This window comes from Python bivittatus, unplaced genomic scaffold (assembly GCF_059951505.1).
Source record: "Python bivittatus isolate LINGU-HERP-01145 unplaced genomic scaffold, Pbiv_v1 ctg000590_np1212, whole genome shotgun sequence".
Taxonomy (NCBI): domain Eukaryota; kingdom Metazoa; phylum Chordata; class Lepidosauria; order Squamata; family Pythonidae; genus Python; species Python bivittatus.
The window spans coordinates 30,627,748-30,654,218 of NW_028277086.1; positions in this window are offsets into that span (position 1 = coordinate 30,627,748).

Here is a 26,471-nt window from a genome sequence, read left to right on the forward strand (position 1 = left end):
ACAAAGAACTGTTACACCTGAAGATCCACACTCTAGTGAATAGCATACAATTCTTTGTATTCCACAAGGTTTTAAAATATAAGATGTATATTTACTAAGTAGTGCAGAAATTAGTCATATTAGCACGCATAAGCCAAATGTGTTTATGAGCTGAATTTAAAAAGTGAAGAAGCCTTTGCATGTTTCTTTCATGTATTAGGGATTTTGTTTCATCACACTCTATTGAAAGAAATGCAATTTAGTAGACAGTCCATTAAAGAAAACAATTTCTCTCTGAAGACCCTTTTTAAAAATATTCTGAAATGTAGAAGTTACTGTTCTTACCTTTGTATGTAAATATAATTGTGTAACAGGTTCAGTTAGAAACTCCCCCAAAAGAAAAGCAATTCAAAAAGCTTTTTGATATTTCAAGTTTTAGAACATTGTAAATAATTCTCATTATATAGAATTAGTCTATATCTAACCTGATTCAAGCTTGCTCAGTAAAAAGCAGGATAGCAGGGCAAGAACAATCTTTGATGTATTTGGCATACAAACTATCCCTGAACTTTAAATGTGGAAATTGCCTTTGTATCATCCACAATCATTTTGTAATTCAAATATTTAAAATAGAACCACTTTGGGAGGATAAGAAGGCTTAAACTTACTAAAAGATTGTTCTTTTCTCACTCTCTTCTTCTTTTTTTTTTTACATTAAAGTTGTACTTTAGTTTCACCAGATAGCTAATAAGGTTAATTTTGAGTTGTGGTACACTGTATAAAATATTTTCAATGTATTAGTATTAAGTATATATTTATATTGAAAATGTTACAGATTGGGCTCTAAATCAACATACATAGAATGTAATTGTGAAAACTGTTGCCAAATTGAATGCAAATGTATTTATCATCTATTCTAAAAGAAACAAGAAAGATGTAATAAATTATTTATAGCATCCTGAACATAATGCTGATTAATACATACCTTTATTAGATTTTTTTAATACCTTGTAAACTAAAGATGCTACTAATTTCAGCAGAAACCATTGCTTGTGTCCATATTATTCAGATATGTTATTTGACTAAAATATTTTATAGGTACAGATAGTACTCAGTGTTCCAATGTCCTGAATCTGATTTCCCCCCTCCATTCGTTGAATATCTAAGTAAGCATGTCATATTGTATTAATATCATAATTCAAAGGGAAATTTATTAAACCTCCTCCCAGCATTCTCATCAGAGCTAAAAGTTGCAAATTCTAGGTGGCAGAGCCTAGACAGTGATATCAAATTTTAATAACAATTTCTCTTCTTCAGTCAGTGCTACAGCGAAGAAAAGCATAAATTGCTGTGACTGACCGTTAGTTGTTACAGAAGCAATCTGACTTCCCCACACCCTTATTTCAGTGTGTCTGTTCTGTCCCTCAGCTGTATTAATGATAGCATGAAAGGTCACATGATAAACGAGTGACAAAAATATCAAAACATATTAGCCTGTAGCTTTGTTATCAGTGTATGGCAGAGATGACAGAAAATTGTATTTTTTCCCCTGAATAATTTTGCCTTACATTTTGCTGGCTAGGCAGAGTGAATTAGGGAGAAATTTCTGCTTCTGACTGTTTGTCTCCTTTTCTGACATACTTGAAGTAATAATGTACATTAATAATAGGGTGTATACACAGGGAAAAGGTAAGAATTCAAGAGTAGACAGTCTAATTCAATTGTACAAGGTACTATCCTTGTTTCTTTCCCTCACAAAAACATTTTTTTAAAGAAATATGCACAGTACCAAATATCATTAATACTAATAATGATGTTCTGCTGAGTCCTATGGTTACCACAAAATGAATGGTCAACTGAACAAAATAACAAACAGCAACAAAAAAAACCCAAAATACTTTAATGCAATAAGGCTATATTGCACACAATTATACTTCTAGCTACAAATGTATACATTCCTCATAAGCATTTGATCCAACTCCTTTTTATGGGGGCCTAGTGATAATAAATTAGAGACCAATATAATGCCGGCTGGTTTACAGCCTGACCAAATTTGCAAAGCCTGAGGAGATGAGGTTAGTAAAGTTGGAAGGAGAAAAATAGAAAATTTGCAGGACCCTACCAGTTGCCATGGTAAGTAGCTAAGTCCAAGTTTCTGTTTCATCTGGAAAGAAGTTCAGTTCTTAAGCTCCTTGCACGTGTGGTAAGGTTCAGCAAAGAAGATTTAGAAAAGGTAGCAGTGCAGTTCCCATTTTTCATAAAAGTCTTCAAAAGGATAACTACAAGTGTAACATTCTGTCTCATTTAAAGTTAGGTTGAACTATGATTTGTTTAGTTAAACGTGCATTTCTTTGCCCATTAGAGTAAGTTATAATTTAACTTATAGACAAGCAAGTAAAATCTGAAAAAATAGCTTGGAGTTACTTCAGGAATGTTGGGTTGCATTAACTGTAGTTTGTCATTACATTGTCTGTGCCAGTTTTCCTGATGTAATGCTAATCTTTCAGTTCTCTACTCAGACTGTTCATCTGGCTATACAAAGGCACAATCAGTTAGGAAATAAAACCACTCATACACTTAATCATCGTTGATGCTCTTCTAGATATCAATTTCATTTCTTACTCCACCTAGCACCTTCTATATCCATAACCATCCCCAGAAAACCTCCCTTTATAGACTTCCCAGTCATGTTCATAACAGCTTTGAGATAAGATACTTTTTAAAATTGTACTATAGCTATCCAGGAATATATTTGGGAAGCTGAACTTTGCTCTGAGAAATTTAACCTAGTTGTTAAACTAATGCAAATCCGCAAACATTCTCTTGAAAAGAAGTACACGTAGATTTTTGTTCCCCAATACTTACATGTCCTCTTCCTGGAAAAACCACATTTATGTCTCCTCAGGATCTAGCACCTTGATCCTAAAGAATTACCTCTTCAAGGAGACAGTCAAATACAGTCAAAATGTGTCTTTCAAAGCAACCATGCCAAGCCCTAAACATAGAGGTTGTTTTAACAGCAATTGTTTCAGAGACCACAAAAAAATATGCCCATTGTTCTTTTGTTTTTCTTTAACAGTCATGGGGGCTAAAGAATGGTTTCTATGCTTCAGCTGCATTATCATCAGCTCAGTTATTATAGATAACTCTTTTCCCTTGCAGACTCCTGCAGCTGTTGGTTGACTCAGACAAAGGATGAAATTATGAATGAGGAAGAAGTAGCTGTCTTTAGAAGATAAAAAGAAATCTAGAGTATCTATTGTACATACGTATAGCTATCAGGGTCATCTGCATATGGAGTCAAAGAAGTCAAGATGGTAGCTGCAACTATATGGCCAAAGTCTCACCCTATAGATTTCACACCTTTTAAGGGGTAGAGATTTATTTGCATAAGTTATAGCTACCATCTTGACTTTTTTGACCCTCTCTGTACACACCCCTGATAGGAATTGCAATAATTCCAGAACAATAACTGGCCATACAAGGAAATGGGCAATCATTTGTTTGACTCACCAGAAGTATAAAAAATAAACATATAACCTTAAATAAGCCATTATTTATAATAACTATCTGGGATGAACCATTCATCATAGGGTTCTGCAATAAACTAACTAACCATTCTCTTGGTTAGGTCACTCCCAGATAACTCTCAACGGTCAAACTGAGTGACTTGACTGTGGGCTATGTAGCCCTCTTCACAGTCTCCAGAAAATGGGGACATTAGCAAGTCCACATTGAACAAGTATATCTGGGCTATAGTTAACAGTGATAACTAACCAAATGAAGCCATCTGTAACAACCCAGATTCAGAATCAACCCAAATTCTCCATTCAGTAATATGAACTCCTATGTCACATGGCCTAATTAGAGTAAGGCATTGGAAATTTGTCTAAAGAACAACTAGTCTCATTTCATACAGGACTGTACCTGGCTAAGTTACAATATTTATTCTAAATACTAAATGGTATAAAAATGGGAAGGGCAATCCAGTCTGAGTAACACAACTAAAATTCTTATGAACGGGAAGAGAATTCCACTGCAAACCCGGGTATTGATCAAAAATGTAATGCACGTAAAAATGTGGGGGATAATGATGTCTCTATAGAGGTAGCTACATGTTATCAGAGTTCTCTGCAGAACTGCACAGTTGGAGCAAAAGTGTGTGTGCATGTACATGTGTGTAGGGGTAGGTGGGATTGTATGAGATCTAATTCTCCATCCTCCTTGAGCCTGAAAACAGACATCTTGGTCAAAAAAAAATCCACATGAGGTTAGGTAAGACTCTATCTAGAGTAAGATTTTTTTTTTTTTTTTGCTGTGAAATATAAGAACCATCAAGTCTCCTTTGAATAAGGAATGGGATGGAAAGGGGTATATCCATCTGGCTACTGAAGGCAATCTAGACATCATTAGAACCATTGGCAATCTTTTTATATATTTTTTAAATTTAAAAACAAAAACTGGGGGTGGAATAGAAAGGAAAATCCTCAACCAGTCTCCCCTTAAGAGCAGTGCACACCACTTTCCAACTGAATGGAACCATAATAGTGTTTGTCTTGGTGGGGGGTCTGAATATTTGTTTTAGCCCAATCCTAAATTTATTGTAACTATACGTCATCCTGAATAGTATTACAGTAATAGAATATAATTTATCTTGAAATAAATAAAACCTAAATTGAGTGAGCATGCTTTTTTCACATTTATTTATGGATATTTATTTATTTAAAATGTTTATATGCCATCAATCTAGATGTCTATGGCAGAGAACTAATATGATAAATTAATTCATCATTTAATATGCAGAAATCTGTCTTTGGAAAAATGCCCTCAAGGAAAAAAAACAGATCTTTTTTAATGCGTAAGCAGCATGTGTTGTGGAAGACAGTAGCTTCAACTGATCTCCTTGAATTTGGGACAAGCAAGGATGTAGGATTCCTGACCAAGCTGGACATGCACATGGACATGAAGCTATGTCCCCTGGCTGCTTTCTTCTTGACATCTTCTCATACAGAGAGAAAAAAGCAAGATATCTTCATTGTTGCCAGTTGAGACTTGGTCCCCTTCTTTTTCTAATCTCATTTTGGCAGGAAGGAGTTGGCAAGAAGGCAGTAAAGTTTAAATTACAAACAGTAAAATTTAATTTGAATTAAATTGGGTATCACACATAGTTAAATAAGTAAAAAGAAGGTCAGTTGCATACTATAATAAATGTAACATTAGGTCACATTACTGAATGAGTATTCTTCTGTGGATATTGGATGGTGTATCATCCAAAGCAGAAAACTTCTCCATTTATCAGTGGACACTTTTTTATGTTTATAGAAATGTACATAAGATGATCCATTGACTCAACATAGAATACATAAAACCTCTAAAATGATGGCAAATTTAGGCTTAGTTTTGCACATATCAAAAACAGCACAAATGTCCTAACCTGGCATATTCCAGATATGTAGAACTACAACCCACTCCACTGAATATCCTGATGGTAGATGATGAAAAGTGATATTTGACCCGGGACAAGATTGGGAAGGTTGAATTCAGTAGAGGCTGGAAGAAAAATGTATGGCTACTATTCTATGAGCATAAGAAATATTTTGGGTACATGGATGCATTGTAGTTATATGTCACACTATTATAACTAAACTGTCACAATCATTGTGCCATAGGGAGTAGCGATCAAGACAGAGTGAAAGAACATAATCCTCTCCTATTTTTTTTAATCAATATGGGAAAAATTGCCAGAGTTTCCATCTCCCTGTAATAAACCTCCTACAGAATCCTTCCAGTCTTCAATTTTCACGATTCCTAGTTTTCACAGATCTTCCATGCCTTCATTTAATTATAGATTTTGTCAGTCAAAAAGAGAAGTATCATTGGGAGGAGGGAGAGTTAATGAAAATCCCTAAGAATAGGTAATTAATATTTGTTTATACTCAACTAAGTAACCTGTTTTCTTTATGTAACAATTTAGAAAAGACAAAAGGCTCATCTAATCCAGAATCTTTTTCCTTTACTGACTATACATGTATCACATATAGATTCCACATTTTTGAGGTTGCAGTGATAAGAATTCCTTGATCTGCTAATCAGTAGTGCCATGAGGCTATTTTGGGAATTCACAGCCAATAAGGGCACTTTGTATTCTGATGCCGTCATTGGCAGATAGGTTTTGCTCCCATTAATCTGGAAAAAACAACTTGGTAGTTTTAAACAATTTATATACAACAGTGACTTCAATCAAATGGCTTGTACAGCACCTTTTGTACTCAAGCTGAAAAAGTTGATAGATGGGGAGGAGGAGAAGGAAATTTGTCCAGATGGTAGCAAAAGATTCTTTGTGGGTGAGCACAAAGGAGGAGTCTCTGCTCCTAGCCAATACATTCTAGGATAAAATAAAAGCAAGTAGTCAGGTGACCCTTAGGTGTTACTTTGTTGGGATCACTTCATTGCTATTGATATGGATGGTCCTGCAATTTACAGACACATTATCTGCCAGGGAGGGAGTGGCGTAGAGTAATGAAGGACCACTTAGGAACACAATTGCCTTATAGTGGGTAGGGTATTTTAAATTTGCTCAGTGTTTGCTTGCAATGGCTCTTCAGAGTTTCAGCTGGAGGTCTTTTCCAACTCTAGTTAAATATATAAAGAATTGAACCAGAGACTTGTTACATTACATGTATCTGATCTACTTTGGAGCTTAAGGAAAGTCAAACAAATGCGTACAATAGGGTTCAGCAACATTTCAGGTGTGGGATGCCACTGTGGGATGTTGCCAGTGAAGTGAGCATCCCCTCTCCACAAAAATCTTGAGAAACCACAAAATCTCACAGGATTTTGGCAGTGTCACCCTTGAGATCTCATAGGATTTTTCTAAAGGGGTTGAAATCTCATATGTTCTAATCTGAAATCCCAGATAAGCTTTTACAAGGAGAACATCAACATCTCACAAGATTTCAGCCATTTTTAAAAATATTTTAATTGAATTAATTGAAGTTTGCATCTTTCCTGTATGTAATGCTTGATTATGTGCCATCAAGTAGTTTTCAACTCCTTGTGACCACACAGATAGATTTTCTCCATGATGATCTAGCCCTAACCTGTCCTTTCAAGTTTCCCAATGGTGCACTCATTACCACTCTAACTGAATTCATCCTCCTTGCTGCTCTTCCTCTGTTTCCTTCCACCTTTCCCAGCATTAGAGCCTTTTCCAGCCGCTTCACATAATGTGTCTGAAGTAGGATAATTTGAGCCTGGTCATTTGTGCCTCAAGTGGGAACTCTGAATTGATTTGTTTGATGATCCATCAGTTTGTTTTTGCAGTTGTCCATGATATTCTCAGGAGTCTTCTCCAACACCACAGTTCAAAGGCATCAATACTCTTCCTATCCCACTTCTTTAAAGTCCAACTTTCACTTCCATAGAGTGTCACAGGGAATACCATACCTTGCACGATTCTGATCTTTGTAAGTATAGAGCATCATGACATTTGAAGTTCTTTTCCAAGGCTTCATGACTGCTCTATCAAGTGCAGGTCTGCAGTATATTTCTTCACTGCTTGTTCCTTTACTGTTGATGGTTGATCCTAGCATGTAATGTAGTAAAGGTAAAATATCCAATTTAGAGCAGGAATGCTTTTTTCCTCAAGTGCTTAGCCTCTGACTTATTCAGTCCCTTGGGCTAGGTTCGGCTTTGTATCAAACAGACTATCTGGATCCCAAGCATTCCCTGGTGCTCAGAGTGATGGACTTCCCTTATGCCCCAGAGGTTTGTGCTTGCTATTGTCAAGTTGCACTTGGAAACAGTCTAAGGAAGAAGCCTGCAACCCAATATTTGAAAGTTGTAAAACAGACTATAGAAACTTCATTCTGCAACACACAAAATATTTAGACATGTCAAAAAGTAGCCTATGTCAAAGCCTTGTTTCCTCCCAACTTCTTATCTTTGAGAGGAAGAAGGCTGAGGAAGTGAGAGATTTGACATTTGTCTGCTTTGCCCTTTTTTTCATAAAACATTTTATGAAAAACATTTTAAAACATTTCTCAAAATCATAACAATGGGCTTTGGGCTTTATTATTTTATTATTATAAAAATGGCAAATTTATTATATCTATGAATGGCTAGTTTATTATATCTATGAATAATGCTGGTTTTAATAATATAAGTAATCAACAAAAATGCATGTTTATATCTCAAAATATACATATGATTATTTTAGAAATTAAAATGTAGAGCATGTAATAAAACCACATTGACTGATTTGATCTGACATCAGGTTGATGTCAACTCTTAATGACCATATAGAAATTTTCTCTATGACAATATTCTAATGCACCCATCACCACTATAACTGAGTCCATCCACCTTGCCACTGATTGTTCTCTTCTTCTCTTTCTTTCCACCTTTACCTGCATTAGAGAGGATATTGTATGATAATTTGCATACTCTGTTAAGTCTCCTTTTTTTGGTATTGGAATATAGATTGACCTCTTCCAATCTATTGGACACTGTGTTGTTCTCCAGATTTGCTGGCAGGGATTGGTTAGAACCTTGACTGATTCTTCGTCTGTTGCTTGCCATATTTCAGTGGGTTTTCCATCAATTCCTGTGGCCTACTGACTTGGTAATGACCAAAGTGCTTACCTAACCTTATCTTCTAGTACTAGAGGTTCTTGTAAGTAGGGAATATCTTTTAAGGTATCTTTGATGTTGACACCTCTACTGTACAGCCTTTCAGTATACTCCTTCCATCTTCCTTTGAACTCCTTTGAATTGGTTATTATCTCTCCATTAGCATCCTTTAGCATACCAATTTCAGGTTGGAACTGCCTTCAGTTTTCAAAACAATGAATCCCATGGCCTAGATTGGCAATTTTTTTATAGAAGACTACATATCCCCTCAAGAGGTAAAAAACTTCATGTCACAGGATGTGGTGTAAATTATTGTCTGTCCAATTCAGTATTATTTCTGCTGAATGTTAATGTTGTTAACCTTGTATCAGAAGACTTTGACATCATCAGTTTACTATTTTTTAAAGGAGTGAACAGGAATTAAAACTGGGATCCTATCCATGCAAGCCAATATTCAAGGGAGCCCTGGGTGACTCTTTCTTTGAGTTTTTACCTGTGCTATTGAAATGTGATAGTTCAATTGCCAAAAATTTCTGAGGTGGATTATCACCATTTTGAATCAGGAAACACATGCAAAGTGTATTGAGTGCCATACAGCAGACTTACCACAGTAATAACAAAAAGACAAAGAAACAAAGAAACCCACCAACCTCCCTAAAACAATTTATGTGAATAACATATATTAAAATAAGTATGCATTAAGCTATAGCCCATATCCTCTTGCAAACCAACATGCCTAATTGGTGTAACCATATACTTATTTCCTGATGTAGGTTATTTGCCCTGGTTTCCAAGAAATCTTGAGTTCAGACTTCTTTCTTTTTATAAATTAAGCAAGCCTTTCTGGTTATTTCCTTCTGGAAATTACCTTGTCTGGTAATATTTCCAAACCACAAATCCAGACCTCTCAAACCTCTCAAAAAGGTTGAAACAAATTCAGTGAAAACTGATCTTTTAAGAAGTGTCTATTCCCTAACTAAGTTGCAGTTCAATTAACAGGAAGAATTCACAAATAGCATTACAGAGATGATCATAAGTGATAATTCTTTTACACCTCTTTCTATATGTTTTAGAGTTTGTTTCATACAACGGCAAACCAAGCTAGGAAGTATTTGAGAAGAAGAATTAAAAAGAACAATAAAAGTCCAGGTTCAGCCTAAAACTATACCTTAGACACTCAATAAGCCACAGATATCGGAATTATTAAGGTATCCACAATTTGCTTAGTAAATTTCACTTTGCCACAGGCCATCTTTCTAAGCTAACCTTCATTAGTTGTATAGATATTGTAGGTTTTGTTTGTGTTGCAAAAGTTTGAGTTGTATAGATTTAGAGTTAAGTTGTATCAGGGTTTTTTTTTGGGGGGGGGGTTGCAGGAGTTTGTTTAGCAGGCATTTTAGTGCTTACTGTATATGATGGCAACATATTAGGCCAAGGCACAGATAAATCTGGCAAGATATGATTTGAATCCAGGCCTCTTATTTTTTTTATAAATTAATTATATTTTACCACCTCCCCCCCCCCCATCTCTCTACGCATCACATCAGGTTTGACAGGAGGGGCATGCTACACTCTCATCTGCTAAAGAGTTCCATCTGACGGGACCCAGGAGGCAGGCCTTTTCTGCTCTAGTACCCATCCTTTGGAACATCATTCCCCCAAGTTGAGATCAGCCCTGATCCTACTAGCATTTAGAAAACCCCTGAAAACAGGCTCGGGGATTCCAGAGAAATGTCAAGCTTGCAAGATGGTTATACTGTGTATAGGATGCTGGTCTGTTCTCCTGCGATTTTATTTATTTTTGTTTAACTGTTTTTGACTGTTGTTTTATTTGTTTTAACTGATTGTTTATTGTATGCAACCTAGAGTCATATTTGTGAGATGGGCGGCTATATAAATCTGATAGATAGATAGATAGATAGATAGATAGATAGATAGATAGATAGATAGATAGATTTGAACAATGCCAGTGAAAAAGAAAGGCATTTCAGAACAACATTCTCAAATATAATATTCATAGTTTCCTATCAAAATGGATTGATTTAGTCATCTTGGTTAATTAACTAATATAAAATATCCTTCACAAGTGGCACCGGTGACATCAAATGTCAATTAGTGTACCATTTATTTGACTGATACCCCACCTTTCTACTCATAAGTACTGAAGATTTCTAACAACAATTTAAAAAACATACACACAAAAAAAATCTTAAAAATTACAATGAATAATAAAATAGACCTCAACTACTTCTAGTATTTACACCCCCAAAGTGAACTGAATGAGTGCCCTGAAAGAAATGGAACAGAGTCACTCACCCCTTTGTGATTACAATGTTACACTAAGGGGAACTCTACCAAATTACAACCATATGAAAAATCAGTTTGTTTGTTTTTTTAATTCAAAAGCAGCATATCTTAATAATACTTGGTAGACAGTAATTTTGAAAGTGGATATAGGCTTCATGTCCTGTTTGTGAGCTTCTAGGATGCATATGGTTGGCCATTGTATGATATAAGACACTGGACTAGATAAGCCATTAACCCGTTTTCTTAAATTTTCTTAAATTCTTATATTCTTAGAGTTCCCTTCAGAGGTAAGCCAAACACAGGTGTCTATCTACATTATGATTTCATGTGTTTGTTTCTTCTTGGTTTTGGCATTATATGATAAAGTACAATATACTATGTTGCATTTTCTTATTGAACACTACCCAAGAAACTGTCTAAATGAAGAGCAATCTATACATTCTTAAAATAAATATATAAAGAAATAATATTTGGAACATTTATCATGTATGGAACTTGCGATGATAGATTTTCTGATTGGCTGATTTGGTCCAATAGCAAAGTATGTTCATGAACATTCCAAATTTTAAAAGATTAAAGTTGTCTTAATAATGTTATGTCAAAGAAAAAAATAGTTTGCAATGTAGTAAAGTGATAAATAACTAACATGCAGTTTCCTAAAGTATTATATATACAGTATAGAAATACATAGCAGCATAAAAAGAAAAGGAAACACAAAATGTAAAAGACATTGGTTGAAATTGTTGCAGCTGACCCAAGCATTTCATTAGCATGATTAAAAAGTTATTTCCAATCATAGCAAAAAAAAAAAAAAGTTAAATATTAGTGATTTAAGAATTTAGCAACATAAGAAGAGCCATGGCATAACCAGTTCAACATTCTGTTCCTAAAATGGTTAAGCAGATCAGGTGATTATGATAATCATGCAAACAGGATATGAATGCAAAATCTCCCTTTTTGGGGGTTCCCTAGTAAGAAATACTAAAGAGAAAATTGCTTCAGATCCTGGTATTCTGTACTGCAGAGGTGATATGATACTTTTCATTGAGGCAAAGAGCCAACACAACATTTCTGTCAAGGTGCTTCATATAATTCTAGAGCCTCAGAGCTCTGACTGGCAAAGAAGCCTTTTTTCTCAAGTGCAACTGCTGAAAGATGCCTCAGAATCTACGGGAGGTGAAGCTTTACTATCTGAATTAGTGAATGAGTTATTCTGCAAAGCAGCCCAAAGAATTATCAGAACAGGACTGCTTCAAAGCTGTGGGTACAGCTCTAAAACATACAGTCATCATGATTAGTAGTCATTGGTAATCTAACCTCCTTTTAACAATGTCCAGGTTGACAGCCATCACTACATCTTGTAGTAGTAAATTCCACAAGTTAACTATGGATTCTGTGAAGAAGTACTTCATTTTGTTTGTCCTGAATCCTCTACTGTCCAATCACTATCCACAGTTTCTACACCAGGGTGGGCATTGTTGAATGATCATCCTTCCAAATTTTTGAAGTATGTAGGAAGCCATCTGGCGGCAGAATGTGTGTGATTGAGCTTTTTGGCTTTTTGGAGAGTTAAAGGGTAAAGGTGGTAGAGGAACACATCCCAGAGGCAATCAGCTTCAATTTTTCCTGTAAAACTATCCCAGAACCTGAGAAGTAGGTCCAAATCTTGCAACCAGTACTCCACGCTGTTATGATTAGGTTACTAGGTGGCAAAATAGGATTCCGGGAAACTGAATTGCCCACCTCTATTCTACACCAGACATAATGTTGTACCTTCTGCATGTCCCTCTTTACTCACCACAGCCTTACCTACAAATGTCCAAATTTATAGCTTTAGACTATTTTTAATACAAATCCCATAATCCTCAGCCAGCATAGCTAGCATTCAGGACTTCTGAAATTGCTAATTCAAGATATGTGGAGGGTACCAGATTGCCAATCGCTAGTTTGAGTGGATAACTCTGCTCTTCTTTTTAGAATAGGGCTTCCTCTCTGGTGGAGAACCTAGCTGAACCAGTGGTGGGGCTTCACATGTGTCATATACTGTTACTATGTCAACACAACCACGTTGCTCTTTTCCAAATGCAGTACAGAATAAACTTTTCATTTTGCAAATGGAAGGGAATTCTGACTTCAGCACTGAAGAGCTTACAAATCAAAATGTGTAGCCATAAAACAAAAAATAAATGGAAGCAAGGAGCCATCTTTCGTAGTCCACTCCTAAGTGCAGAAATATCTTATTCTGTCAATGTGATTTCATAGCAGGATGAAAAATGTCAAAAATGAGGATGACAAATCAGTCTAGTGAGGAAACATGACTCTGAGACGAGAGATGTCGTTTGTCATGATTGTCATGTGCACTTTCTCCATCTTTTCAGATGAATATTGTTGGGATTTTTTTTCTTCTGTTAATTTCAACATCATTTCAAATGAGCTAAAGGTCAGAGAAAAAGAACATAGTTTATTACAACTACTACTCTTACCCAAAGTTTTGTGAAAGTGTTGAAAGTTTGGAAAGGCGTGACTTGGGAAACTTTGTATATTATGAAGCAAGTTGGCATCCTCATGAAAGTTAACTCATCAAATATTCCATAGTTTCTGTCTGAAATATATATTTCCTAAACATAGGTAAATGTGTGTGACTTTTGTTCAGAATGGACACAGCTGAGCCCTGCTCTTGCAGCCACTGCATAATACGGGTGGTAATTAAGCCACAGCTTCAAGGTTGCATGGGCACAAGACAATTCAGCCTAATGAAGTATCGATCGGCTCCAGCCAAAGTAAAACAAGTTGACATTCATTTAGAGGTAGCATTGTGAATATACCACATTGCGACTCTAGAAAGAAGGTGTTGATTTGGCAGGATGGGCGGGGGGGGGGGTGGAGAAGCAACAAGCCTGAATTTTAATCTTGCAAACCCAATTAAGAATCTTATTTACAGCACATTGCTATCATTTAAACAAATGCTAATTGCATACTTAGAGCTCTGATGTAGGATTCTTAAATCAGCCGAAATTACAAATTGTTAGAAAGCACAAGATATGCAATGTCTCAATTAGAAGCTATGCTGATTTTATTTTATTTTTCTTGTTTTTTAGAACCTTAGAATTGCAGTTACTAATTAGGGTTTTGTTTTGAGATGGCATGTTGAATTGCTATATGGTTCACAAACTGATGATTACTTCTTATGGCCATCCTTTCAAAGTGTGCCATTTCATTAAGGAACTTTAAAAAGTTGTTGAGGGGGCCAGAAGCTGTCATTTTTCTTTTTTGTTGCTTTCATTTTCAGTAGTTTGTAAATAAAAATATCACTAGGGTGGTTCTGTAGAATTTAATAATACAAACACATAATCGGGTATCTTTTATTATGAGATGATTGGCTTCATTCATGTGATATTAGCTAAGAGATGGTTCAGTAGACTTCATTGGTGGGGCAACATAAACATTATGAAAAGATTCGCTGGTCTTTAATTGGCTGAAATGTTCTTTCTGTTCTGAAAATGGGGAACATCAGAGCTTGGTGGAGGCATAGTTTTCAATTCTAAATTTGAGACACACAGAAAGAAACTGAATGGTGTCACTGACATTACTGAATAGAGTGTTACACAATTAAGAACACTAATCAGTGTTCTAATGTGTACTAGTTGGTCTTTGAGAATCTTGACAGATAAACTACAGCTGTGCTGCCTTTATTAAAGATCCCCCTGGTCCACAATACATCCTGCTGTTATATTTGCATGTATTTTACAACAATGCCATGACTTAAATACTAAATTGTGTTCAAAATTTAGGTTCCAAATCCATACAACTGAAGTGCCCTTCTTTTGAAATAAACTAAACCCATAGTATTGCACCATATTTCTTAAAGTTAAGACAGTTCTTAGCACTACTAGATAGTCTTTATAGGTGCATGGTCATAAAGCTAGTTCTGAGCCTAATCTATAGGGTGTTGTGAAATGCTCAAAAATTGTTTCAAGCCAACAAGTAAGATAACTAAGAATCAGGCATATGTCCAGATGGAGGCTGCCTAAGACTTCCATAATATTAAAGAAACTTTATGAAATATATTTAATGTGTACATTTGTGCATAAGGGAGTTGATTTTATTTGTAGCTATACTTTAAAGTTACTTAGAAATAGATGAGCACATTTGAGTGACTGATTATAAACATTGAGATAGTTTCAGTTGTGTCATTCCAGTAAGAAAAGGAATCTGTGGAAGTTCTTGCTAAAGGACAAATGAGATTATTTCTCTGCTATGGCTTCCACATCTTCCACATTGTTTCAGAAGAGTTTGAACGAGCTGATTTTTGGAGGAAAATAATGAAAATCATCTCATTCCTTCAATTAGTTGGAAATCTGATTTTTTTTTTGAGAGAGAGGAGCTTCAGTTATGGAACCTGAGGATTTAATTCACTGTTAATAAAGCCATTTACCTATCAATCAATCAATCAATCAATCAGTCACAGAGTTGAGGATTATATATATGCAGATAATCTATACAACAAGATCTTTTCATTTCTCCAAAGAATAGAACTTTGGGCATTCATCTATGCCAATTCTTTTCTTCTTCTTTAAATCTTTTCCAGGATTTAAAACCCACTATTACCTGTGCAGTAGCTAAATTTTGTGTTGCTGCAATGAAAATAAGGCAAAAGCAGTTAAAGAAGTCATTGGTTTAAGAAGATCATTTTTATTTTTACTCCTAATATCACTTTTGGATTGATATTTCTTAATTAATAAGTTGCTAGGGGTATTTATATCATAGTTTTTAGTTTTTAAACGTATTATTACTTGGGTAATTAATGTATTAATATAGTAACAGAGGAATGAATGTAATATTATTATGTGATTTGTCTTTTAGCATATTGTTATATCAATTTGTTTCATTCTGTTACCGTTCTCTTAAATTTGCTGGTCATTAACCGAATAAAGATGTGTTCTGGTCTTTGATAAAAATAACAGCAATTGCATATGCTTCTGTTCTTCTAAAGGTGTTAATACTTTTTTGCAGCTTGACCTAATCATATTTTTCTTACAAAAATGCATCCAAACAATCCAGAAAAGTGCTAATGTGCCTAACTGGATTTAAACTCCCTCTAGCAGATAGGCCATTCTTTAAAAGGTAACTCATTACAACATTCTTATTGCCAGATATTAAATTTCACATAAATTATCTGACTTTGTATCAAGTGAAGACAGTATTGCACTGAGGTAAGTCTTAGAGTATTTTAGTAACTAATATGTAGCTACACAAAATATAGAGAAGGGAATTCCGGAAATCTGAATGAGATTTCTTGGGTTTTTAAACAGTACAGTGATTTTTCCCAATTTTAAATATTTTGTGAATGTCTAAGGCCAACAGTCCATCTTTATTAGGTAGCACTTTTATCCAAATATATTAAATCCAGACCCCTGAAAACACATTTTTATAACAGGAATGGGAAAAGTAGTTTCCACTGAAAGAAAGATCTCAAGTTCCCAGAATCACATTCATAGAATTGTTTCATTTATCACTATCACACATACATCAATCCATTCAGCCAATCATACAAATAAAATTGCACCTTTTATTCCATTCCTTTCCCTCTTCTTTTTTTCCTCTTTTCCTCTCCCAGTTGTTCTTCTTTCTGACATTCCTTGTATGTCTTCCCTTCATTGCCAAGGACTTGTTATCATACTGGGTTTCTCTAGAACTCAGTGAATGAGCTACCCCAACCTCCATGAAGAGAACAAGAATGAGAAAAAGAGGTAGGTCTATAGATATATTTTGGCTGAATGAGATAGGCACGATTTGTGTTGAGTGCTTTATGTGACAGAAGCCCAAAGCACCCATTACCTGGTGCATCATCTACTTAACGCATTTATGGGGCATTTTGCATGATGCAAAGCCTCTCTTCCAGCATTTCCCTTGCAAAATGGAATTCGGTGCATGTGCAAAGTCCCACTAAAGTAAAGCAGTTTCTCTTCCCCCTGGGCAGAGGGGGAGCTTTGTAAAGCTGCTCTAAAAAGTTACTTTGAATGACATTGCAGCAAAATACCCCTTTAAGATTTTAGTTTTTTTTTTAAAAAAAAGGTTTAAGTTCCTGCTTAAATTTTAACAAAGAAAGAACACTTATTTCAACTTCAGTGGCAGTTTGTTGTATAAGAATGGCTCCCCATAGGAAAAGCAGAATTTACTGTCAATGTAAGACATGTCCAAGGCAGAAAACATGGTAGGCACCCAAGTGAAGACCACAGAGCACAGGGCAGTGGTATTAGGCAGTCCTGCAGATAATATAGGCCCAAACATGTAAGCCTTTGCACACTAAAAAGAACACCTTGAATTGGATGTGGAAAGCAACTGTGTAATTGTTGCAATATGTGTGATATGGAACTTCCAACAGTCACATTCAGTTACTTCTGCAAAAGGGACATTACTTCCATATGGTTTGCGTAAATATCTTTGGGTTGATAGAAACAGAAATAAACACCTTATAAGAGATCATGCAATAATGAGTAATGCATTGAATGTCTGAGACAAATAAAGGAATATAGAATACCAAGAAATTTGCTCAGTGAAAAGTTAATAACATGTTCAGACTTCAAGATTTAATTATCAGTATGATGAAGACTCTTACTTCACAATGGTCTAATCTACCTGACTAGTTTCAGAATCTTAAAATAAATAGCACAGTACTAAAAGAATAGCAGAAACAGGGGGAATACTGAGAGACTTGGCTGAATTAGAAAATTTTATAATATCTCATTTGGAACATTTGCCTAGTCTTATTTATAAACTGTTATAAACTGGTGAAGAATCTCAACAAGTCAAAGATTAAATGGATGCAGAATTTGAATGCAGTAATGGAGATGTGACAGTGAATTTCAAAGGAAGACATATTTACTCTGAATATAATATCTAGAAAAAATTGGTATATTTTATCATTAGTATATTACTCCAAACTTGACTGATAAAATAGACAATGCATTCTTTAAAAATTGTTAAAAATGTAATGAGCAGGTTAGATATTTTTTTTCATATTTGATGGCAGCATTGTAAAGGTCAACAATTCTGAGGAATGATCTATACTAGAATGTAACAAAATTTAAAAGTTGCATTCCCATTTCAAAGTGCAATCTTTTAATTAAATTTTACTAAACAATACATCCCTTCAAAGTGCACTCAATTAGCCTAGTATACATTAACTGCTGCAATGATATATAAGCTTCTTACTGGAAAGGTTGCTTGATTCCCTCCTTGGAAAAATAGTTAACCAAATTTTAGGAGTATGCTTTGTTGTCCAAAATAACATCATACCATAAAAGTAAATCTGATATAGAATTCATTTCAAACTAGAAATTATTCCTAAACTATAACTTAATATATGGATTTGTACCTCAACCAGAATGTGGGTTTCTCTATGATAGATCCTATATTTTAACTTCATGGGATGTTTAAATAAGAATAGATTCTCAGTATCAATCCAATGTATTATAGCCTGTAATTTCAGTGGATGATTTATATTGTGCTGACCATGATTCCCAATATTATTCTCAGTTCAAAGTCTAATAATGATTCTTAATCTTTTAAAATAATATAATATATTCAATTATTCATAAATAATTAATGATATATTGGCAGAAGGATACATGTGTCAATGGTTTTATTATGTGCAATTACAAGAAATATTTAAAATAGATAAAAGGATTTATGGTTTTGAATATGGTAAGACTGAATTTGAAACAGAACTATGTACTAATGGTGAATGTGTTATTGCAAAGATGTATAAACTTTTATTGAAATTAGAGACAGAAGATGAACAAGTTAAGGACTGTATGATAAAATGGACTAAAAGTTTTGGGTATAATACACAGATGAAACAATGGAAAAATATGTGGCAGAAAGGACTGAAATTTACATTGTGTTATAATCTTAAAGAGAATTTTTATAAAATGATGTATTGTTGGTACTTGTTGCCAGAAAAACCATCTAAAATGTATAAACATATTTCAAATGTATGCTGGAAATGCGAACAACAAGAAGGGGCATTTTATCATCTCTGGTGGACTTATATAAAAGCAAAAAAAAAAAAAAAATTGGAATGAGATACATATTTGTATACAGAAGATTTTAAAGATTAATATTCAATCAAAACCAGAGACCTTCCTTTTGGGTTTGATGGACAAACTGTTGGAAAAAGACTCTTGGAAGTTTGTTTTTATATATGATAACAGCGTCAAGGCTTTTATATGCAGAGAGGTGGAAAGATAAAACACTACCTACAGTGGAGTAATGGATGGTGAAGCTGATGGAGTTGGCTGAGATGGCAAAATTGACAGCTTTGATTCAGGACAAAACAGTGTATAATTTTAATGCTAACTGGAAACCTTTTTTGGATTTTTTTGTGGGAAACAGAAAAAAATGAAATTATGTTGTATGGATCTGATGATTAGAAATAATATGGGTTAATAGAAATAATGGAGGCTATGTTTTAAATTTAGAGTAAGAGTTTGATGTACATTGTTAATTATATCTGTTGCAAGGAGAGTTGGAAGTCAATTCTTTTTTCTTTTGTTTCTCTTTTTTCTTTTCTTTTTTGCACCTTTGATCTTTACTATTTTCTCCTTTTTCAATTTTATTCTTATTATTCTTTCTCTCAATATTAGTTTTTGTTAATTTTACCTTTCCTTTTTAAAAAATTAATAAAGTTATTATAAAAAATAATATATTTAAAAACTGTAACCTCCATGACATTTTTAGATCCCTCATTTACTCATCTGTATTTTACTATTTTATTTTTTTATTTGTATTTTATTTGTGTTTGTTTAGACTCTGTCTAAAATGTATAATAATAATAATAATAATAATAATAATAATAGTAAGGAGGAGGAGGAGGAGAAGGAGAAGGGAGAAGAGGAAGAGGAAGATGGGCTTACTTTCTGGGCCAGCTGCCAATTGTGGACAGTTTTCAGGGGCTACCCCAGAAATAGTACACAGCAATAATCAACCTTGGTGTAACATACATGTAACATACATGTATTACTGTAAGCTGCCGATTCTGGTTGGTTTCAGGCAATCAGATAAATTTCATAAACAAACAAATCTGGTGACATGTTTCTCTCTACTCCAGGTACAAACACTCCTTTGCCACAGATGTTATTTGGCTGTTGATTCCTGCTGGCTGCAGGAAGACTCTCAGAATGTACTTTTCAAGGGGAAGTGTGGCCTAATGCAGAAATAGATATATCACTCATTTCTTGAAGTCCAGCCCCAGAATCAGCAACAATTTAATTTTGTCAGAATTCAATTCAACTTATTCTCCTACAACCAGTCCTTTTCAGTCTGGAGATATGGGGAATATTTTAAGATCCAGTATGAGCTTGTAGGAAAGAAATGCAGTTAAGTATCATCAGCATATTGGTGGCAACTAGTTTTAAACACATGTCCTCTTGCTGAGCATCAAGTTGAAAGGTCATTATTGCAGCCTTTTCATAATTAATATCTGTCTCCCACCTTCTTGACTGCTGAGTCAAATTAATGATAACTGAAAAAAGTCTAAGGGTTCTGTTAGGGGATTTAACATTATTATATCCCAATTTGGTTGTATTACATGCCAATGAATTTGACACTATGATGGGCCCAATGATGAAGCTCTTTCTTCTCATTTTAATATTGTTTGCTCTTGATCCAAATGTCAGACTCTCCCTCATTTCCACTGTTTGAAAGATAAAGGATTTTCATATGGGAGATGGCAGCTGGCCCAAATGAGCATTAGATCTGATCTTATTATAAATGGTTCTGTTGAAAGGGACCATAAAGGGGTATTCACATTTTGAAATAGTAGTGGGGTGAGCACCATTGATTTTGTGTGGCTATCTTCCAATTTAAGCAACAAAATTATCGGTTTTGCAGTTGACTTTTCAGTTGGACAATGGCCATGCCTCTCCTTCACTGTGACATAAAATTCTGATGCTCTGGTGTACTGAATGGAATTTAAAGACTTCCATGGACAGGGATTATCGTATCAAATAGTACACTGAGCTTGAGAGGATAGCTTTTTAGTTTTTCCATTTTTCCATTTCTATTCAGTTTAGATGATCTATCACATCAGTAAAGATTTAATTGAAGTATTAAGTGTATTCTTCCAAATGAATAGTTTGGCTGAATGCTATATCCTTGGCCAAAATAGCAACTAATAATATTAAAATTAATTTCAAATTTATTTTTTGTACGATTGAGAGTGTGTGGAAGCCAAAGGCTAAACTAGTTGAAGGATCTATAGAAAGATCAATGACCAACATCAACAGGGCATTGTATTAGATATGAAAAATCATAAAAGGCCTAAGGGGAAAAAAACTAGAACTAGAAAGCTCACAAAAGTCGTCCAAGCAATAACTCTGCATTCTGGCATTTTGTAGCTTGTTCTTTACAAGGCATAACTTTGGGTAATGTAGATCAGTTCTATCTAAGGCAAGGGTTAAGCACTTTTTTTGCATCATTTACTGATGTTCCAATAATTCCATCCCTCTCCATTTAAGCCCAGGATGCATCCCATATTGGCCTTCTGGTCCCTTCTGAATTCTCTAAGTTTGTCCTGCAATTAAAAAATGGTAATGCAACTTGTGGTGTTTGGGCGGGGGGAGACTGAATTCCATGTGAGTTATTAAAGACTAATTCTTATTGGTTGGCTCCAGTACTGGCTTCCTTATTCACTCATACTGAACTGATCACTCCATCAAGATGACTAAGATTGGACCTCTTCAATCACAGTGCCTATTTACAAGAAAGGTGATAAATCTTACCCACCAAATTTTCACTATCCTTTTAAGTATATTTAGCAAATTGTATGATAGGCATCTTTATTGGAAATTAGACTTTGGCTGATAAAGGAAAATATACTGGCAGAGGAATAAGGTAGATTCAGTCAGGTTGATCAATGTTCAGTTTGTGCATAGTGTTACATCATCTAATGGAACATACTGTTACTACTTTTGTGGTTTATGGTGCCTTTATTGATTTAATCCCTAGGGTTAGTCTTCAAGCAGAATTGACAGCCATCTCTATTGACCACAATCTCTTTTTTCTGATCATAATGCTGCATGAGAACACCTCAATGCAGGTCAGATGTGCACTTTCAGAGGATTTTCTGCTCCAATTCCCATTCAGATAGGGGTATTTTATCTGGCCTCCTTTTCAGTCTTTATATGAACCACATAACTCAGGCTCGGAAAAAGCATCAATTTCAACTCCCAAAGCTGGGGATAGACCTATTATGGTTTTCCTCTATGTTGATGATATGATTATCCCCTCTACAATGTTGACTTATATTGTTCAGAGGAAATTCTGGATAACAACTGCACCAAAACAAAAGTAGTGGTCTTTATCAAAACGTACATATATCATATTCCTCACTGGAAGTTAAATGGTACCTGCACTGAACAAGTTAACACCTTTAAATATCAGGATTTACTTTTCAATCATCTGCAGTGTACAAAGGACAAATTAAAGCCATTTCTGATAGTCTCATAAGACAGCAGATATAATTGTGCATTTTTCCACAAGAAGAGGTAACAATGATTACTTGCTGCTATTGATATTTTAAAGCTAAAGTGATCAATTTCTTGAGTTATGGTTTGCAAACTTGTACTGCCTATTTCTCCTCTCTCAGATTTGTTGGCCTGGATGAGTCAGACATGGTACAATTCTATTTGGGCACTCACTTTTTTTTTCTACTCGTAGGATGTTAATGTGATGCCACCAAGTAGATTTCTTAGTTTCTATCATATAACAGAAATAAAAACCTGATGAGGCACAATGTGCTGAAATAAATACTTACTTCAAGATAACTGTGCATCATCAGCTATTTATATCTGCATGTCATCAGCATTTTGACTGATAACCTTTCAAGATTCTCTCATACTATAATAGGCTGCATGCTACAGACTCAGTTAAGTTCAGAATGACAGGAAATTCATTTTCACCTTTGTAGGGATTACCTAACCACAAAACATTAGTCTGTCTTCAGTGTCATTCTCTCTTTCTGATGTTATGCTGCTACTTTACACAAATCTTTTAATTTTAAATCTCTCTTTCTCTCTCTTTCTCTCTCTCTCTCTCTCTTTCTCTCTCTCTTTCTGATTGTATCTAAGCTTTTGGCTTTCCAATTGAACAGTCATTTTTCAGTTGCCAACATTTACAAAAATGTAATCAAATAACACTCTTGAATGCCAAGGACTGGTCGGTTGGTTGGTCAGTCAGTCTGTCTGTCTGTCTGTCCGTCCGTCCGTCCGTCCGTCCATCCATCCATCCATCCATCCATCCATCCATCCATCCATCCATCCATGGCTTGTGTTTTTTATGGCTTATTTATAGATATAGTTTTTATTATATCGACTTATCCAAGAACTATAATAAAAACTACAGTACATCTATGAATAAGCCATAAAAAACACAAGCCATATGTTCTTTTCTCTTTGATGACCATAGAGAATATTCAAGGACTCCTCCAAATAGTACTGAAAAACTCAATAGGACATTGCTGTGATGACTTCTGGGACTACATGCTACCTTACTTCTCCCCTCCAGGAACACCATTCTCCTGACTAAGTCCATTTTAGTGCCCAAATTAGGACAAGTTAGGACAAATATCTAAAAGTTTATAAAGGCAGTAAGCATTTGCTAAAATATTGATTTTACAAAATGCTTATTCACAAAGCATATTCAGAGAAACTCTCCCTTGTACATGAATGAGCACAGGTGTATCTGTGAGAATGATGGATGGATGTCCCAGCCTGGGAGAGGGGACTGAGGGGTGGGAGGGAACTTGGGAAGAAGGGCAGGTGGGAACATTGAGACTGTGGCAGGCAGAGGGAGGTATGGTAGGAACCTAAGGGCAGGCAGCATTTGGGGACATCAGGAATGCTGTTTGAGAGTGGTCCCAATATCCAGTCCTCAGGGTTCATCTCCTGTGCCAGTATTCAGAACCTTGGTGGCCCTGGACTCTGGTCCTGGACACTGACTCAAAATACCAGGTTGGTTTGTAATAAATCTGTTCTCATCCATGACTTGACTGTGGCTGAGGCAGCCAACCCAGTATGTATTATTAAGACCCAGGCAGGCCCAGACAGAAGAGTTCTCCTCTCTGATATATGTCCACCTGGGCCCTGGATTTGTCACCAGTCAAGACTCCAGGGGAGGGTGGGGTAGCTATTTTCATCTGCTACTTGTTATGGGCTCTGAGAGGTTCTGCTCTGCAGATAACCAGATGTGATACTCTCTGGTTAAAGTTGGGACTTGGGAAACAATTGTTGGGGTACCTTCCTGCTGCACAATGACAGCCCTGCCTGACTTGCTAGATTCTGTTGTCGGATCGGTTTTGGATACCTTGGGGATATTGGTCCTTGGGGACTTCGATTTACTGCTAGGCAACATTGGGTCTGTGACATCTCAGAAGTTCATGGCCTACATTAAATTATCAAAGGCCCAACACATATTGGGGTCACACTCTAGTTCTGTTTTTTGTCTCAGGGAGGAACAGACTCAGGCTCAATCCTGACAAGATTCAGTGGCTGCAAATATTTGGGACCCATGGCTTTGGGAATCTTCCATCTTTCGTCTTGGATGGGGTTGCATTTACCCATTCAAGATTGATATGCAACTTGGAGGTCATCCTAGACTCACAGCTCCTGCTTGAAGAGCAGGTGGCAGCTGTAGCCATGAGGGCCATTACACAGATGCACCTTGTGCACCAGTTGTGCTTCTTCCTGAACCAGGGATAGTACATGGGGCTGCCCTTGAACACCACTTGGAAGCTACAGCTTGTCTAGAATGTGGCAGCACAGAGTGTTGGGCATACCTTATTATGCTAGTGTTGGGGAGAAATAATATATTGATCTTTATAAACATTATTGCTGTGAGGGATTTTGAATTGGACAGCAGAAGCAGCAGGCAAGCTGAAATTGCTTGGTGACTCTGGAGGGGAAGGAGGTTGTTGTCTTTTCCTTGGTGTGAAAGGAATTGATATATGGTCACAGTAAAGGACATTGTTTATGTTAGTGTGGTAGTATTATAAGAATGGGTGGGCTTGGAGCCTCCTTAGAAAAGTAGAATTTAGAGGTGCTGTGTCAGCCCATAGTAAGCTCACCCCATGTACTTATCAGATTCTATATTCCAGCTGTAAAGATGATGTCATAATTTACATTGCCTTTTGTAATTCTTATGTATCATTTCAAAGGGTATTTAACCTGTAAACATGTAGGCTTCGGAGCTCTTTTTGCATTCCTTTGGTGGGGACCCCAATGATCACTGTAGCTGTGCATTCCAATAAAAGATTGTTTGTTGCATCTAGCTCCAAATGCTTTGGTTCCTTATTTAAGAAGGCATTTCCCCCCCAACATCCTACAGCTTCATCATTGCACTGGCTGCCAGCTGGCTTCTAGGTGCAATTCAAGATGCTGATTATGACTTCATGGCATAAGGCCTGATTATTTGAATGACCACCTGTCTCCAGTTGTTTCTTTTCATCCAGTGCTATCAAGCAGAATGGGTACACTTTGTTTAAGCAGTGCCATCTTGTCGGGCCAAGGAAGCATGCCTTCTCTGTTGCAATACCTGTCCTCTGGAAGATATCCTTGCAAAGGTCCAGATAGGTTTCACCCTGAAGATTTTCAAGAAGCTATTCAAGACCTAAGTCTTCTCCCAGGCTCTGGGACAGAATGAATGTCAAAACCTTGCTGGATTGTTTTTTTTTTTTTTTTTTTTTTGGTTATATGTTGTTTCTGGGGCTGTTCATTATTCTTTTTTGTGTTTCTTTTTTACTTTAATTTTAAGCTGCCCAGAGTTGTTGGGAGTCAGGTGGCCTATACATTATATAAACAAACAAACAAACAGGTTACTGGTTAAGTCCCCTCAAAACAAATATCTGGTCAGTATTCCATGGAAAGGTTCCTCTATAAAGACACTATTTCACTACTTCCACATGTGCAGCTACAATTGCAGCTTTTTCAAAGGCCGGTCTTGGCATGGTTTGAGTCCAGGTCAGTCCCCCAATGTACTTTGTAATGTGCACCACACGAACCTGCCCTTGTGGGAAAAGATTGTGCCGTTTGTTGCTTTCTGTTTATAGGGCCTGATTTACACCACACCTCATATAACATAGCTCAAGAGAAGAAAAAGACTGTATGTTTGTACTAAGATCAGATAATGAATACTTTATATAATACAGAACACCGTTTCCCTCTCTGTGTTTATCTACCTTAGGTGCTTAAATATCTCTGTAATATTATAAACAACCTGAATCCACAACTAAAATTTGTAAGCTAACTTCTATATATAAATTGAAATGTGACAAAAATGGTCAATATACACTTTCTGTTTTTTAGTTTTCAGCCTTACTGATTTTGAGTAGTTTTTTTCTAAGTAATTGAAGCAATAAGAACATCTGATATTCTAATTCTTGAAATACAGAAAGCTCTAATTGCCACATATTGCAAACTGGCATTCATCAGAATGGTGTACATGTCTTATACATAAAACATTTGTAAAGTAAATATAGAATTATGTATATGAGGAAC